We start from the raw sequence: 14,767 nt of genomic DNA on the forward strand, positions 1-14,767 counted from the left end.
CATTCCTGAGCCTTAGACAGGATTGGAAAGACCTCCCAGATATGAATTCTTTGCCCCTCTGGACTATTGAATATTGACCACTATCTCGATTTCCTGCTTCTATTCTCTATCTCCCTTTGTGAACCATTGGCTGCATTGGAGGCTGTGTGACCCTGTGTGTGCTGCCGCTTCTGTGAAGCCCTTTCCCAGAGCCTAAGCCACCTCCGTGTGCAGTTCTAAGGCCAATCGCTGTCACTCTGTCTTGCCTACTCTACCCAACCTATCTGTTAATGCAAATAACCTGAAACATACAGATAGGAGGCACTGACCAGGATGGAGTGGGGTGGGACAGTCCAGAGTTAGAGAGCACCAGGACATCATTGCTGAGATTAAAGCAGGTGGCAACTATGGATCTCAACTAGGTCACGGCAATTTAAACGAATAGAAAGGCATGGATGAAACGGAGAATTTATGAGCCTTGGAAACTAACTATAGTGGATAAGATAAATAAAATAATTCCAAGATTTTGTCATTCATAATAGCTGAAATATAAAAATGAGGCATTGCTTTTATAGGAGATGATAAGGAGTTCAGTTTTCGCTTGATTCCATGAGATTTGAAATCTAGGGGGAAATATCCAGGACACAGTGTAATTTGTCTGGAAATAGTTAGAAATTAAGGAATGAAACCCCAGTGAGAGTCCAGGACAAAAGATGAACACTTAAGAGCTTCCTACACAGAAGCAATTATCTACATTCAATGTGAAGATGACACAGGAGTAAAGGAATGTAAAGAAAGAAAAGCAGGCCAAGAATAGAACAGTGAGGAAACGTTCTCATTTAGGGAAGAGCCAAATGGACATGAGGTAGGAAGCCTAGGACAGGAACCAGTGTGCTTGGAGTGGGATGACAAAGAAATCCAAGAAGGATTTATAGCAAGAAGAGGTGGTCAACAATATCAAAATTGTAGAGATGTTAAGAAAGATAAAAACTGAGAAAACTCAATGAAATTTAGCTATTGGTGAGTACTTGCAAGGTCTTTTGATTCACCTATTAAGAGATATCTAACTGAAGTCATTTTTTTTTAACATCTTTATTGGAGTATAATTGCTTTACAATGGTGTGTTACTTTCTGCTTTATAACAAAGTGAATCAGCTATACATATACATATATCCCTATATCCCCTCCCTCTTGCGTCTCCCTCCCACCCTCCCTATCCCACCCCTCTAGGTGGTCACAAAGCACTGAGCTGATCTCCCTGTGCTATGCAGCTACTTACCACTGGCTATCTATTTTACATTTGGGAGTGTATATATGTCCATGCTACTCTCTCACGTCATCCCAGCTTACCCTTCCCCCTCCCCGTGTCCTCAAGTCCATTCTCTACATCTGCATTTTTATTCCTGTCCTGCCCCTAGGTTCATCAGAACCTTTTTTTTTTTTAGATTCCATATATACATGTTAGTATACGGTATTTGTGTTTCTCTTTCTGACTTACTTCACTCTGTATGACAGACTCTAGGTCCATCCACCTCACTACCAATAACTCAATTTTGTTTCTTTTTATGGCTGACTAATATTCCATTGTATATATGTGCCACATCTTCTTTATCCATTCATCTGTCAGTGGACACTTAGGTTGCTTCCATGTCCTGGCTATTGTAAATAGTGCTGCAATGAACATTGTGGTACATGACTCTTTTTGAATTATGGTTTTCTCAGGGTGTATGCCCAGTAGTGAGATTGCTGGGTCGTATGGTAGTTCTATTTTTAGTTTTTAAAGGAACCTCCATACTGTTCTCCATAGTGGCTGTATCAATTTACATTCCCACCAACAGTGCAAGAGGGTTCCCTTTTCTCCATACCCTCTCCAGCATTTATTGTTCGTAGACTTTTTGATGATGGCCATTCTGACCAGTGTGAGGTGATACCTCATTGTGGTTTTGATTTGCATTTCTCTAATGATTAATGATGTTGAGCATGCTTTCATCTGTCTGTTGGCCATCTGTATATCTTCTCTGGAGAAATGTCTATTTAAGTCCTGCTCATTTTTGGATTAGGTTGTTTGTTTTTTTGATAGAATAGATTTTAATAACAAAAGCGTTACTATCACACTCGAACCTTATGTTACCAGTAATATGCTTTTATTTAGAAAATTAAGTTCATGTCAACACTTAACAACTACTTAAACACACACAGCTTCAATATTAAAATAAAGATTCATTGTTAATGAGGGTTCATCAACTCAACAAATGTCCACATTATTTTTGTACTTTTGCAGTATATGTATGCTTCCTGTTCTAGTATGTGCTTCTATCATCACAGTGTAACATAATTCCTGGTAAGAATCTTAACTGATCCATAAATAAACCAACCAGTCACCTCCACATATTCTATTTTTTGCTGTTTTAATCACAGTTTGTCTCTGCATTCTTTATTTAAAACTACTTGCCTGGAAATATGTTAACCTATAAATGGATATTTAACAAACTATATGTAAACCTGTTTTCTAAGTTTATGTACTTCTATCAATGTTGATAAGATATGCTGTTACTAACAGCATAGGCATGTATGTGGGGCTATGAGCAAACAATTCCCTTGCCTCTCAGTCTGCATACACATGCACGCACATGAATGTGATATAGAAGTTGTAGTATGCTCCAATATTTTAATAAGTAACCTTGTCTGTGTCATGTAGAGATAGTGTATGTGCTTCCTATATATACAATTCATTTTTGCGTTATATTATATTACATATATAATTCACTCATAGTGTCACAGATGGAGGATAGATTTTAATTTAAAAAAGGCTATTGGCAAATTTCAGCCTCATGTATATCAGTAGTGTGTTTTTTATTAAACTTATTAAATTTTATAAATTCAGCAATTACTTACTAAGTAAAACCTGATAGTGTCTAAAATTTCCCAATGTTCACATTGTAGAAAGTCTTATTTTCTAGGGCTTCCCTGGTGGCACAGTGGTTAAGAATCCACCTGCCAATGCAGGGGACACGGGTTCGAGCCCTCGTCCGGGAAGATCCCACATGCCACAGAGTAATTAAGCCCATACGCCACAACTACGGAGCCTGTGCTCTAGAGCCCGTGTGCCACAACTACTGAGCCCACGAGCCGCAACTACTGAAGCCCGCACGCCTAGAGCCTGTGCTCCATAACAAGAGAAGCCACCACAATGAGGAGCCCGCGCACTGCAACAAAGACTCAACGAAGCCAAAAATAAATAAATAAATAAATAAAATAAATTATGAAAAAAAAAAAGTCTTCTTTTCTAAAGAGCACAACATAATATTCCCAGAATCTCTTCCTTGAAAGTAATCATGGTATTTTTCCACTGCTAACGAAAGTAGTCTTCATCAATTAGTTATCACAATTATACTGTTCTTAGATTATATCCTGTGCTTTTTATATCCAAGGGAATTCTGAGTCAGATGCTCTAATTTGGTTTTGTTACCATTAAATTAGCTGAGTCAGGCATCAGCTACAAATTCAAACTTCGTCAGTTTTCCTTTAAGGAAGTGAAAAGAGCACCATCTAGTGGAATTTTTGACATAAAATCCTTCCAAATTAATCTTCAAATTGAAGTAATCAATATTTTAAACAAATTTTCTTTTTATTTATTTATTTTTTTAATTTTTTATTTTTTTAACATCTTTATTGGAGTATAATTGCTTTACAATGTTGTGTTAGTTTCTGTATAACAAAGTGAATCAGCTATATGTATACATATATCCCCATATCCCCTCCCTCTTGCGTCTCCCTCTCACCCTCCATATCCCACCCCTCTAGGTGGTCACAAAGCACTGAGCTGATCTCCCTGTGCTATGCAGCTACTTACCACTGGCTATCTATTTTACATTTGGGAGTGTATATATGCCCATGCTACTCTCTCACTTCATCCCAGCTTACCCTTCCCCCTCCCCGTGTCCTCAAGTCCATTCTCTACGTCTGCATCTTTGTTCCTGTCCTGCCCCTAGGTTCTTCAGAACCTTTTTTTTTTTAGATTCCATATATATGTGTTAGCATATGGTATTTGTTTTTCTCTTTCTGACTTACTTCACTCTGTATGACAGACTCTAGGTCCATCCAGCTCACTACAAATAACTCAGTTTTGTTTCTTTTTATGGCAGAGTAGTATTCCATTGTATATATGTGCCACATCTTCTTTATCCATTCATCTGTCAGTGGACACTTAGGTTGCTTCCAAGTCCTGGCTATTGTAAATAGTACTGCAATGAACATTGTGGTACATGACTCTTTTTGAATTATGATTTTCTCAGAGTATATGCCCAGCAGTGGGATTGCTGGGTCATATGGTAGTTCTATTTTTAGTTTTTTAAGGAACCTGCATACTGTTCTCCACAGTGGCTGTATCAATTTACATTCCCACCAACAGTGCAAGAGGGTTCCCTTCTCTCCACACACTCTCCAGCATTTATTGTTTGTAGATTTTTTTGATGATGGCCATTCTGACTGGTGTGAGGTGATACCTCATTGTAGTTTTGATTTGCATTTCTCTAATGATTAGTGATGCTGAGCATCCTTTCATGTGTTTGTTGGCAATCTGTATATCTTCTTTGGAGAAATGTCTATTTAGGTCTTCTGCCCATTTTTGGATTGGGTTGTTTGTTTTTTGATATCGAGCTGCACGTATATTTTGGAGATTAATCCTTTGTCAGCTGCTTTGTTTGCAAATATTTTCTCCCATTCTGAGGGTTGTCTCTTCATCTTGTTTATGGTTTCCTTTGGTCTGCAAAAGCTTTTAAGTTTCATTAGGTCCCATTTGTTTATTTTTGTTTTTATTTCCATTTCTCTAGGAGGTGGGTGACAGTGATTATAAATTAATTTTTATGTATTTTCTAAAATAAGTCCTAAAATATTTTCAACTAAACTTTGGATTAGAAAATTAAAATCTATACTATTTATGATATTGGGTGGGCCAAAACGTTCCTTTGGTTTTTTCCATAAGATGGCTCTAGTAGCACTTAGTTGTCTTTAACTTCATGTGAAACAATTTTGTTAGATTGTATATTACAGCTGTCATATCTGTGTGCATTTATAAAAAGACATCAAAATTGGTGAATTTTTATGTAGCCATTTTACTATTGAAAATGGAAGAAAAACAACATTTCCGGCCTATTATGCTTTATCATTTCAAGAAAGGTAAAAATGCAACTGAAATGCAAAAAAAAAGATTTGTGCAGTGTATGGAGAAGGTGCTGTGACTGACCAAATGTGTCAAAAGTGGTTTGAGAAGTTTCACGCTGGAGATTTCTCACTGATCGATGTTCCACGGTCAGGTAGACCAGCTGAAGTTGATAGTGATCAAATCAAAACAATAATTGAAAATAATCAATGTTATACCACGCGGAAGATAGCCGACATACTCAAAATATCCAAATCAAGTATTGAAAATCATTTGCACCAGCTTGGTTATGTGAATCACTCTGATGTTTGGGTTCCACATAAGTTAAGTGAAAAAAACCTTCTTGACCATATTTCCGCTTGGGATTCTCTACTGAAATGTAATGAAAATGTTCCGTTTTTAAAACAAATTGCGATGGGCAATGAAAAGTGGATACTGTACAATAATGTGGAACAGAAGAGATCGTGGGGCAAGACAAATGAACCACCACCAACCACACCGAAAGCCGGTCTTCATCCAAAGAAAGTGATGTTGTGTATATGGTGGGATTGGAAGGGAGTCCTCTATTATGAACTCCTTCCCCCCCAAAAAACAATTACTTCCAACAAGTACTGCTCCTAATTAGACAAAATGAAAGTGGCACTCAATGAAAAGCGTCCAGAATTAGTCAACAGAAAATGCATAATCTTGCATCAGCATAAGGCAAGACCACACGTTTCTTTGATGACCAGGCAAAAACTGTTACAGCTTGGCTGGGAAGTTCTGATTCATCTGCCACATTCACCAGACATTGCACATTTGGATTTCCATTTATTTTGGTCTTTACACGTTCTCTTAATGGAAAAATTTCAATTCCGTGGAAGACTGTAAAAGGCACCTGGAACAGTTCTTTGCTCAAAAAGATAAAAACTTTTGGGAAGATGGAATTATGAAGTTGCCTGAGAAATGGCAGAAAGTAGTGGAACAAAAGGGTGACTACGTTGTTCAATAAATTTCTTGGTGAAAATGAAAAATGTGTCTTTTATTTTTACTTAAAAAACTGAAGGCACTTTTTGGCCCACCCAATATTTTTAACCACCATATTGGTTTTTCTCCCATTTGAATGTTTTGTGGGGTTTTTTTCATTTTTACTTTTTATTTTTTTTTAGATTCCATATATATGTGTTAGCATACAGTATTTGTTTTTCTCTTTCTGACTTACTTCACTCTGTATGACAGTCTCTAGGTCCATCCACCTCGCTACAAATAACTCAGTTTCGTTCCTTTTTATGGCTGAGTAATATTCCATTGTATATATGTGCCACATCTTCTTTATCCATTCATCTGTTGATGGACACTTTGGTTGCTTCCATGTCCTGGCTATTGTAAATAGAGCTACAATGAACATTTTGGTACATGAGTCTTTCTGAATTATGGTTTTCTCAGAGTATATGCCCAGTAGTGGGATTGCTGGGTCGTATGGTAGTTCTATTTTTAGTTTTTTAAGGAACGTCCATACTGTTCTCCATAGTGGCTGTATCAATTTACATTCCCACCAACAGTGCAAGAGGGTTCCCTTTTCTCCACACCCTCTCCAGCATTTATTGTTTGTAGATTTTTTGATGATGGCCATTCAGACCGGTGTGAGATGATATCTCATTGTAGTTTTGATTTGCATTTCTCTGATGACTAATGATGCTGAGCATCCTTTCATGTGTTTGTTGGCAATCTGTATACCTTCTTTGGAGAAATGTCTATTTAGATCTTCTGCCCATTTTTGGATTGGGTTGTTTGCTTTTTTAATGTTGAGCTGCATGAGCTGCTTGTAAATTTTGGAGATTAATCCTTTCTCAGTTGCTTCATTTGCAAATATTTTCTCCCATTCTGAGGGTTGTGTTATTGTCTTGTTTATGGTTTCCCTTGCTGTGCAAAAGCTTTTACGTTTCATTAGGTCCCATTTGTTTATTTTTGTTTTTATTTCCATTTCTCTAGGAGGTGGGTCAAAAAGGATCTTGCTGTGATTTATGTCATAGAGTGTTCTGCCTATGTTTTCCTCTACGAGTTTGATAGTGTCTGGCCTTACATTTAGTTCTTTAATCCATTTTGAGTTTATTTTTGGGTATGCTGTTAGGGAGTGTTCTAATTTCATTCTTTTACATATAGCTGTCCAGTTTTCCCAGCACCACTTATTGAAGAGGCTGTCTTTTCTCCATTGTATATTCTTGCCTCCTTTATCAAAGATAAGGTGACCATATGTGCATGGGTTTATCTCTGGGCTTTCTATCCTGTTCCATTGATCTATATTTCTGTTTCTACGCCAGTACCATACTGTCTTGATGACTGTAGCATTGTAGTATAGTCTGAAGTCAGGGAGCCTGATTCCTCCAGCTCCATTTTTCTTTCTCAAGATTGCTTTGGCTATTCAGGGTCTTTTGTGTTTCCATACAAATTGTGAAATTTTTTGTTCTAGTTCTGTGAAAAATGCCAGTGGTAGTTTGATAGGGATTGCATTGAATCTGTAGATTGTTTTGGGTAGTAGAGTCATTTTGACAATGTTGATTCTTCCAATCCAAGAGCATGGTATATCTCTCCATCTATTTGTATCACCTTTAATTTCTTTCATCAGTGTCTTATAATTTTCTGCATACAGGTCTTTTGTCTCCTTAGGTAGGTTTATTCCTAGATATTTTATTCTTTTAGTTGCAATGGTAAATGGGAGTGTTTTCTTAATTTCACTTTCAGATTTTTCATCATTAGTGTATAGGAATACAAGAGATTTCTGTGCATTAATTTTGTATCCTGTTACTTTACCAAATTCATTGAGTAGCTCTAGTAGTTTTCTGGTGGCATCTTTAGGATTCTCTATGTATAGTATCATGTCATCTGCAAACAGTGACAGCTTTACTTCTTCTTTTCCGATTTGGATTCCTTTTATTTCTTTTTCTTCTCTGATTGCTGTGGCTAAAAATTCCAAAACTATGTTGAATAATAGTGGTGAGAGTGGGCAACCTTGTCTTGTTCCTGATCTTATGGAAATGGTTTCAGTTTTTCACCATTGAGGATGATGTTGGCTGTGGGTTTGTCATATATGGCCTTTATTATGTTGAGGAAAGTTCCCTCTATGCCTACTTTCTGGAGGGTTTTTATCATAAATGGGTGTTGAATTTTGTCGAAAGCTTTTTCTGCATCTACTGAGATGATCGTATGGTTTTTCTCCTTCAATTTGTTAATATGGTGTATCACGTTGATTGATTTGCATATATTGAAGAAGCCTTGCATTCCTGGGATAAACTCAACTTGATCATAGTGTATGATCCTTTTAATGTGCTGTTGGATTCTGTTTGCTAGTATTTTGTTGAGGTTTTTTGCATCTATGTTCATCAGTGATATTGGCCTGTAGTTTTCTTTCTTTGTGACATCTTTGTCTGGTTTTGGTATCAGGGTGATGGTGGCCTCGTAGAATGAGTTTGGGAGTGTTCCTCCCTCTGCTATATTTTGGAAGAGTTTGAGAAGGATAGGTGTTAGCTCTTCTTTAAATGTTTGATAGAATTCGCCTGTGAAACCATCTGGTCCTGGGCTTTTGTTTCTTGGAAGATTTTTAATCACAGTTTCAATTTCAGTGCTTGTGATTGGTCTGTTCATATTTTCTATTTCTTCCTGGTTCAGTCTCGGAAGGTTGTGCTTTTCTAAGAATTTGTCCATTTCTTCCAGGTTGTCCATTTTATTGGCATATAGTTGCTTGTAGTAATCTCTCATGATCCTTTGTATTTCTGCAGTGTCAGTTGTTACTTCTCCTTTTTCATTTCTAATTCTGTTGATTTGAGTCTTCTCCCTTTCTTTCTTGATAAGTCTGGCTAATGGTTTATCAATTTTGTTTATCTTCTCAAAGAACCAGCTTTTAGTATTATTGATCTTTGCTATCATTTCCTTCATTTCTTTTTCATTTATTTCTGATCTGATCTTTATGATTTCTTTCCTTCTGCTAACTTTGGGGGTTTTTTGGTTCTTCTTTCTCTAATTGCTTTAGCTGTAAGGTTAGGTTGTTTATTTGAGATGTTTCTTGTTTCTTAAGGTAGGATTGTATTGCTATAAACTTCCCTCTTAGAACTGCTTTTGCTGCATCCCATAGGTTTTGGGCCGTCGTGTTTTCATTGTCATTTGTTTCTAGGTATTTTTTGATTTCCTCTTTGATTTCTTCAGTGATCTCTTGGTTATTAAAGTGTGTTGTTTAACCTCCCTGTGTTCGTATTTCTTACAGATTTTTTCCTGTAATTGATATCTAGTCTCATAGCGTTGTGGTCGGAAAAGATACTTGATATGATTTCAATTTTCTTAAATTTACCAGGGCTTGATTTGTGACCCAGGATATGATCTATCCTGGAGAATGTTCCATGAGCACTTGAGAAGAATGTGTATTCTGTTGTTTTTGGATGGAATGTCCTATAAATATCAGTTAAGTCCATCTTGTTTAATGTATCATTAAAAGCTTGTGTTTCCTTATTTATTTGCATTTTGGATGATATGTCCATTGGTGAATGTGGGGTGTTAAAGTCCCCTACTATGATTGTGTTACTGTCGATTTCCCCTTTTATGGCTGTTAGCATTTGCCTTATGTATTGAGGTGCTCCTTTGTTGGGTGCATAAATATTTACAATTGTTATATCTTCTTCTTGGATTGATCCCTTGATCATTTTGTAGTGTCCTTCTTTGTCTCTTTTAATAGTCTTTGTTTTAAAGTCCATTTTGTCTGATATGAGAATTTCTACTCCAACTTTGTTTTGATTTCCATTTGCATGGAATATCTTTTTCCATCCCATCACTTTCAGTCTGTATGTGTCCCTAGGTCTGAAGTGGGTCTCTTGTAGACAGCATATATACGGGTCTTGTTTTTGTATCCATTCAGCCAGTCTATGTCTTTTGGTTGGAGCATTTAATCCATTTACATTTAAGGTAATTATCCATATGTATGTTCCTATTCCCATTTTCTTAATTGTTTTGGGTTTATTATTGTAGGTCTTTTCCTTCTCTTGTGTTTCCTGCCTAGAGAAGTTCCTTTAGCATTTGTTGTAAAGCTGGTTCGGTGGTGCTGAATTCTCTTAGCTTTTGCTTGTCTGTAAAGGTTTTAATTTCTCTATCAAATCTGAATGAGATCCTTGCTGGGTAGAGTAATCTTGGTTGTAGGTTTTTCTCCTTCATCACTTTAAATATGTCCTGCCACACCCTTCTGGCTTGCAGAGTTTCTGCTGAAAGATCAGCTGTTAACCTTACGGGGATTCCCTTATGTGTTATTTGTTGTTGTTCCCTTACTGCTTTTAATATTTGTTCTTTGTATTTAATTTTTTGATAGTTTGATTAATATGTGTCTCGGTGTGTTTCTCCTTGTATTTATCCTGTATGGGACTCTCTGTGCCTCCTGGACTTTATTAACTATTTCCTTTCCCATATTAGGAAAGTTTTCAACTATAATCTCTTCAAATATTTTCTAAGTCCCTTTCTTTTTCTCTCCTTCTTCTGGGACCCCTACAATTCAAATGTTGGTGAGCTTAATGTTGTCCCAGAGGTCTCTGAGACTGTCCTCAATTCTTTTCGTTCTTTTTTCTTTATTCTGCTCTGCAGTAGTTATTTCCACTATTTTATCTCCCAGGTCACTTATCCGTTCTTCTGCCTCAGTTATTCTGATATTGATGCCTTCTAGAGAATTTTTAATTTTATTTATTGTGTTGTTCATCACTGTTTGTTTGCTCTTTAGTTCTTCTAGGTCCTTGTTAAATGTTTCTTGTATTTTCTCCATTCTATTTCCAAGATTTTGGATCATCTTTACTATCATTATTGTGAATTCTTTTTCAGGTAGACTGCCTATTTCCTCTTCATTTGTTAGGTCTGGTGGGTTTTTGCCTTGCTCCTTCATCTGCTGTGTATTTCTCTGTCTTCTCATTTTGCTTAACTTACTGTGTTTGGGGTCTCCTTTTCGCAGGCTACAATTTCATAATTCCCATTTTTTTGGTGTCTGTTCCCAGTGGCTAAGGTTGGTTCAGTGGGTTGTTTAGGCTTCCTGGTGGAGGGGACTAGTGCCTGTGTTCTGGTGGATGAGGCTGGATCTTGTCTTTCTGGTGGGCAGGTCCACGTCTGGTGGTGTGTTTTGGGGTCTCTGTGGCTTTATTATGATTTTAGGCAGCCTCTGTGTTAATGGATGGGGTTGTGTTCTTGTCTTGCTAGTTGTTTGGCATAGGGTGTCCAGCACTTGCTGGTCGTTGAGTGGAGCTGGGTCTTGGCGTTGAGTTGTAGGTCTCTGGGAGATTTTCGCTGTTTGATATTACATGGAGCTGGGAGGTCTCTTGTGGACCAGTGTCCTGAACTTGGCTCTCACCTCTCAGAGGCACAGCCCTGACGCCTGGCTGGAGCATCAAGAGATTGTCCTCCACGCAGCTCAGAATAAAAGGGAGGAAAAAAAGAAAGAAAGAAAGAAGATAAAATAAAATAAAGTAAAATAAAATAAAATAAAGTTATTAAAATAAAAATAATTATTAAGAAAAAAGTTTTTAAGTAATAAAAAAAAAAAAAGGACAGACAGAACCCTAGGACAAATGGTAAAAACAAAGCTATACAGACAAAACACACACAGAAGCATACACATACACACATACACACTCACAAAAAGAGAAAAAGGGAAAAAAAAAATATATTGTTGCTCCCAAAGTCCACCTCCTCAATTTGGGATGATTAGTTGTCTATTCAGGTATTCCACAGATGCACGGTACATCAAGTTGATTGTAGAGATTTAATCCGCTACTCCTGAGGCTGCTGGGAGAGATTTCCCTTTCTCTTCTTTGTTCGCACAGCTCCCAGGGTTCAGCTTTGGATTTGGACCCACCTCTGCTTGTAGGTCGCCTGAGGGCATCTGTTCTTTGCTCAGACAGGACAGGGTTAAAGAAGCAGCTGATTCGGGGGCTCTGGCTTGCTCAGTCCCAGGGGCGGGGGGGCGGTAAGGGAGGGGTACGGATGAGGGGCGAACCTGCGGCGGCAGAGGCCAGCATGACGTTGCACCAGCCTAAGGCACGCCGTGCATTCTCCCGGGGAAGTTGTCTCTGGATCATGGGAGCCTGGCAATGGCGGGCTGCACAGGCTCCTGGGAGGGGGTGGTGTGGATAGTGACCTGTGCTTGCACACAGGCTTCTTGGTGGCGGCAGCAGCAGCCTTAGTGTCTCATGCCCGTCTCTGGGGTCTGCGCTGATGGCCGCAGCTTGCGCCCGTCTCTGGAGCTCCTTTAAGCGGCGCTCTGAATCCCCTCTCCTCGCGCACCAGGAAACAGAGAGGTCCCATTTGAATGTTAATTATGACATACTAAAAACTTTCTTACTTTTCATGCAGATTCATATCTTTAAAAAAAGAAATGTAATTCATTGCAATTTTAAGGTATTGAATACAAATTTGACTTTGTTTTTTACCCAACATTTTTTGTTAATGGAGCAGTTCCTAAGCCAGGAAGCTTTCATTCTACTCACTATTTCAAGCATTTGAGCTGGTCTTGAGGAGGTTCAAAAAATTTAGGTATAGGATTCCAATTTATCTTTCAGTGGCTATGCCCAATACAAACTATTTGACTTTTTCCCTAGTTACATAAAATCCATTAATACATTTGGTATGAAAAGACAAACATGGTAGATGGCCAACAGATACAAGAAAAATGCTCAACATCATTAATCATCAGGAAAATGCAAATCAAAACCACAATGAGATATCACCTCACACTGTCAGAATGGCTACCACCAAAAAGACAACAAATAACAAGTGTTGGCAAGGAGTGGAGAAAAGGGAACCCTTGAGTACTGTTGGCAAGAACGTAAATTGGTGCAGATATTATGGAAAACAGTGTGGGTATTTCTCAAAAAATTAAAAATAGAACTATCATATGATCCAGCAATTCCACTTCTGGGTATTTTTCCAAAGAAAACAAAAATGCTAATTCGAAAAGATATATGCATCTCTATGCATTGCAGAATTATTCACAAATAGCCAAGACACGGATATACACATATAAAGTGCCCATTGATAGATAAATGGATAAAGAAGAGGTTGTGTGTGTATATATATATGTGTGTGTGTGTGTGTGTATATATATACACAAAGGAATACTACTCAGTCATAAGAAAGAATGAAATCTTGCCATTTGCAACAACATGGATGGACATGGAGGGTATTATGCTTAGTGAAATAAATGAGACAGAGGCAAATACTGTATGATCTCAGTTATATGTGGAACCCCCAAAATAAAACAAATGAACAAACATAATAAAACAGAAACAAAGTCATAAATACAGAGAACAAACTGATGGTTGCCAGAGGGGAGGGGGGGTGGTAGGGGATGAGTGAAATAAGTGAGGGAAATTAAGAGGTAAAAACTTCCAGCTATGAAATAAATGAGTCCCAGGGATGAAATGTACAGTGTGGGGAATACAGTCAATAATTACATAATATCTTTATATGGTGACAGATGGTAACTAGATTTATCATTGTGATCATTTTGAAATGTATAGAAATATCAAATCATTATTTGTGTACCAGGAACTAACATAGTGTTGTAGATCAATTATACTTCAACAAACAAACAAACTTACAGAAAAAGAATCAGATTTGTGGTTACCCAAATCAGGGGTATGGGTGCAGAGGGAGGGGGAATTGAATGAAGGTGGTCAAAAGGAACAAACTTCCAGTTATATGATAAATAAGTACTGGGGCTGTAATGTACAACATAATAGATATAATGAACACTGCTGTACATTATATATGAAAGTTGTTGAGAGAGTAAATCCTAAGAGTTCTCATCACAAGGAAAAAAATGTTTTTTCTTTTTCTTTTATTTTGTATCTATATGAGATGATGGAAGTTCACTAAATTATTGTGGTCATCATTTCGTGATGTATGTAAGTCAAATCATCATGCTGTACACCTTAATCTTATACAGTGCTGTATGTCGATTATATCTCAATAAAACTAGAAAGGGAAAAAAAGCAAGTTGAGGGAAAGACAAAAATGGTAAATAAAGGATATTGCAGGGGGGAAAAAAAAAAAGACAAACGTGGTGACTGCCTCAGTCTGAAATACTGATTTCATCATCAGACTAGAGGTCCTGTAAACAACATGAGCAGCAAATGAAGTTCATGGATCTTTTCAATCCTGAAAACACATTAAATAAATGTATAAAAGTGATCATGCAACCATATGGGCTGATGGGAATACAAGTTCATAGTTTCCAGCTGAGTTTTCTTTTCACTTTTGTTTGCTTATTCCTTTATTTCATTATTTTTAAATTTTGTTCCTTTTAGCCTCTATTCATCAAATTCCCTAAATGGGCCCTCTTCACATTAAGGTCTCTCCTCAAAAATCTCCTAATCAAAGCGGTTTTCCTTGACCATCCTATCAAAAGTAGCACCCTCCATCACCCCTATCCCCACCTTAACATTATTTCCATACACTATTTTTTCTTATGTAGTTATCACTACTTCTCATAATATATGTTCATTTTCTGTCTCCCTCTGTAGTAATTTCAACATCGGCTCCATTATTTTACCCACCTATGCAGCTTGTCATTTAACTTTGTTGGGCCTTCCCATTGTGCATGGGATATTCAGCCCCACCCTTGACTCCACG

Source organism: Eschrichtius robustus, chromosome 10, assembly GCF_028021215.1.
Source record: "Eschrichtius robustus isolate mEscRob2 chromosome 10, mEscRob2.pri, whole genome shotgun sequence".
In the NCBI taxonomy this organism is placed as follows: Eukaryota; Metazoa; Chordata; class Mammalia; order Artiodactyla; family Eschrichtiidae; genus Eschrichtius; species Eschrichtius robustus.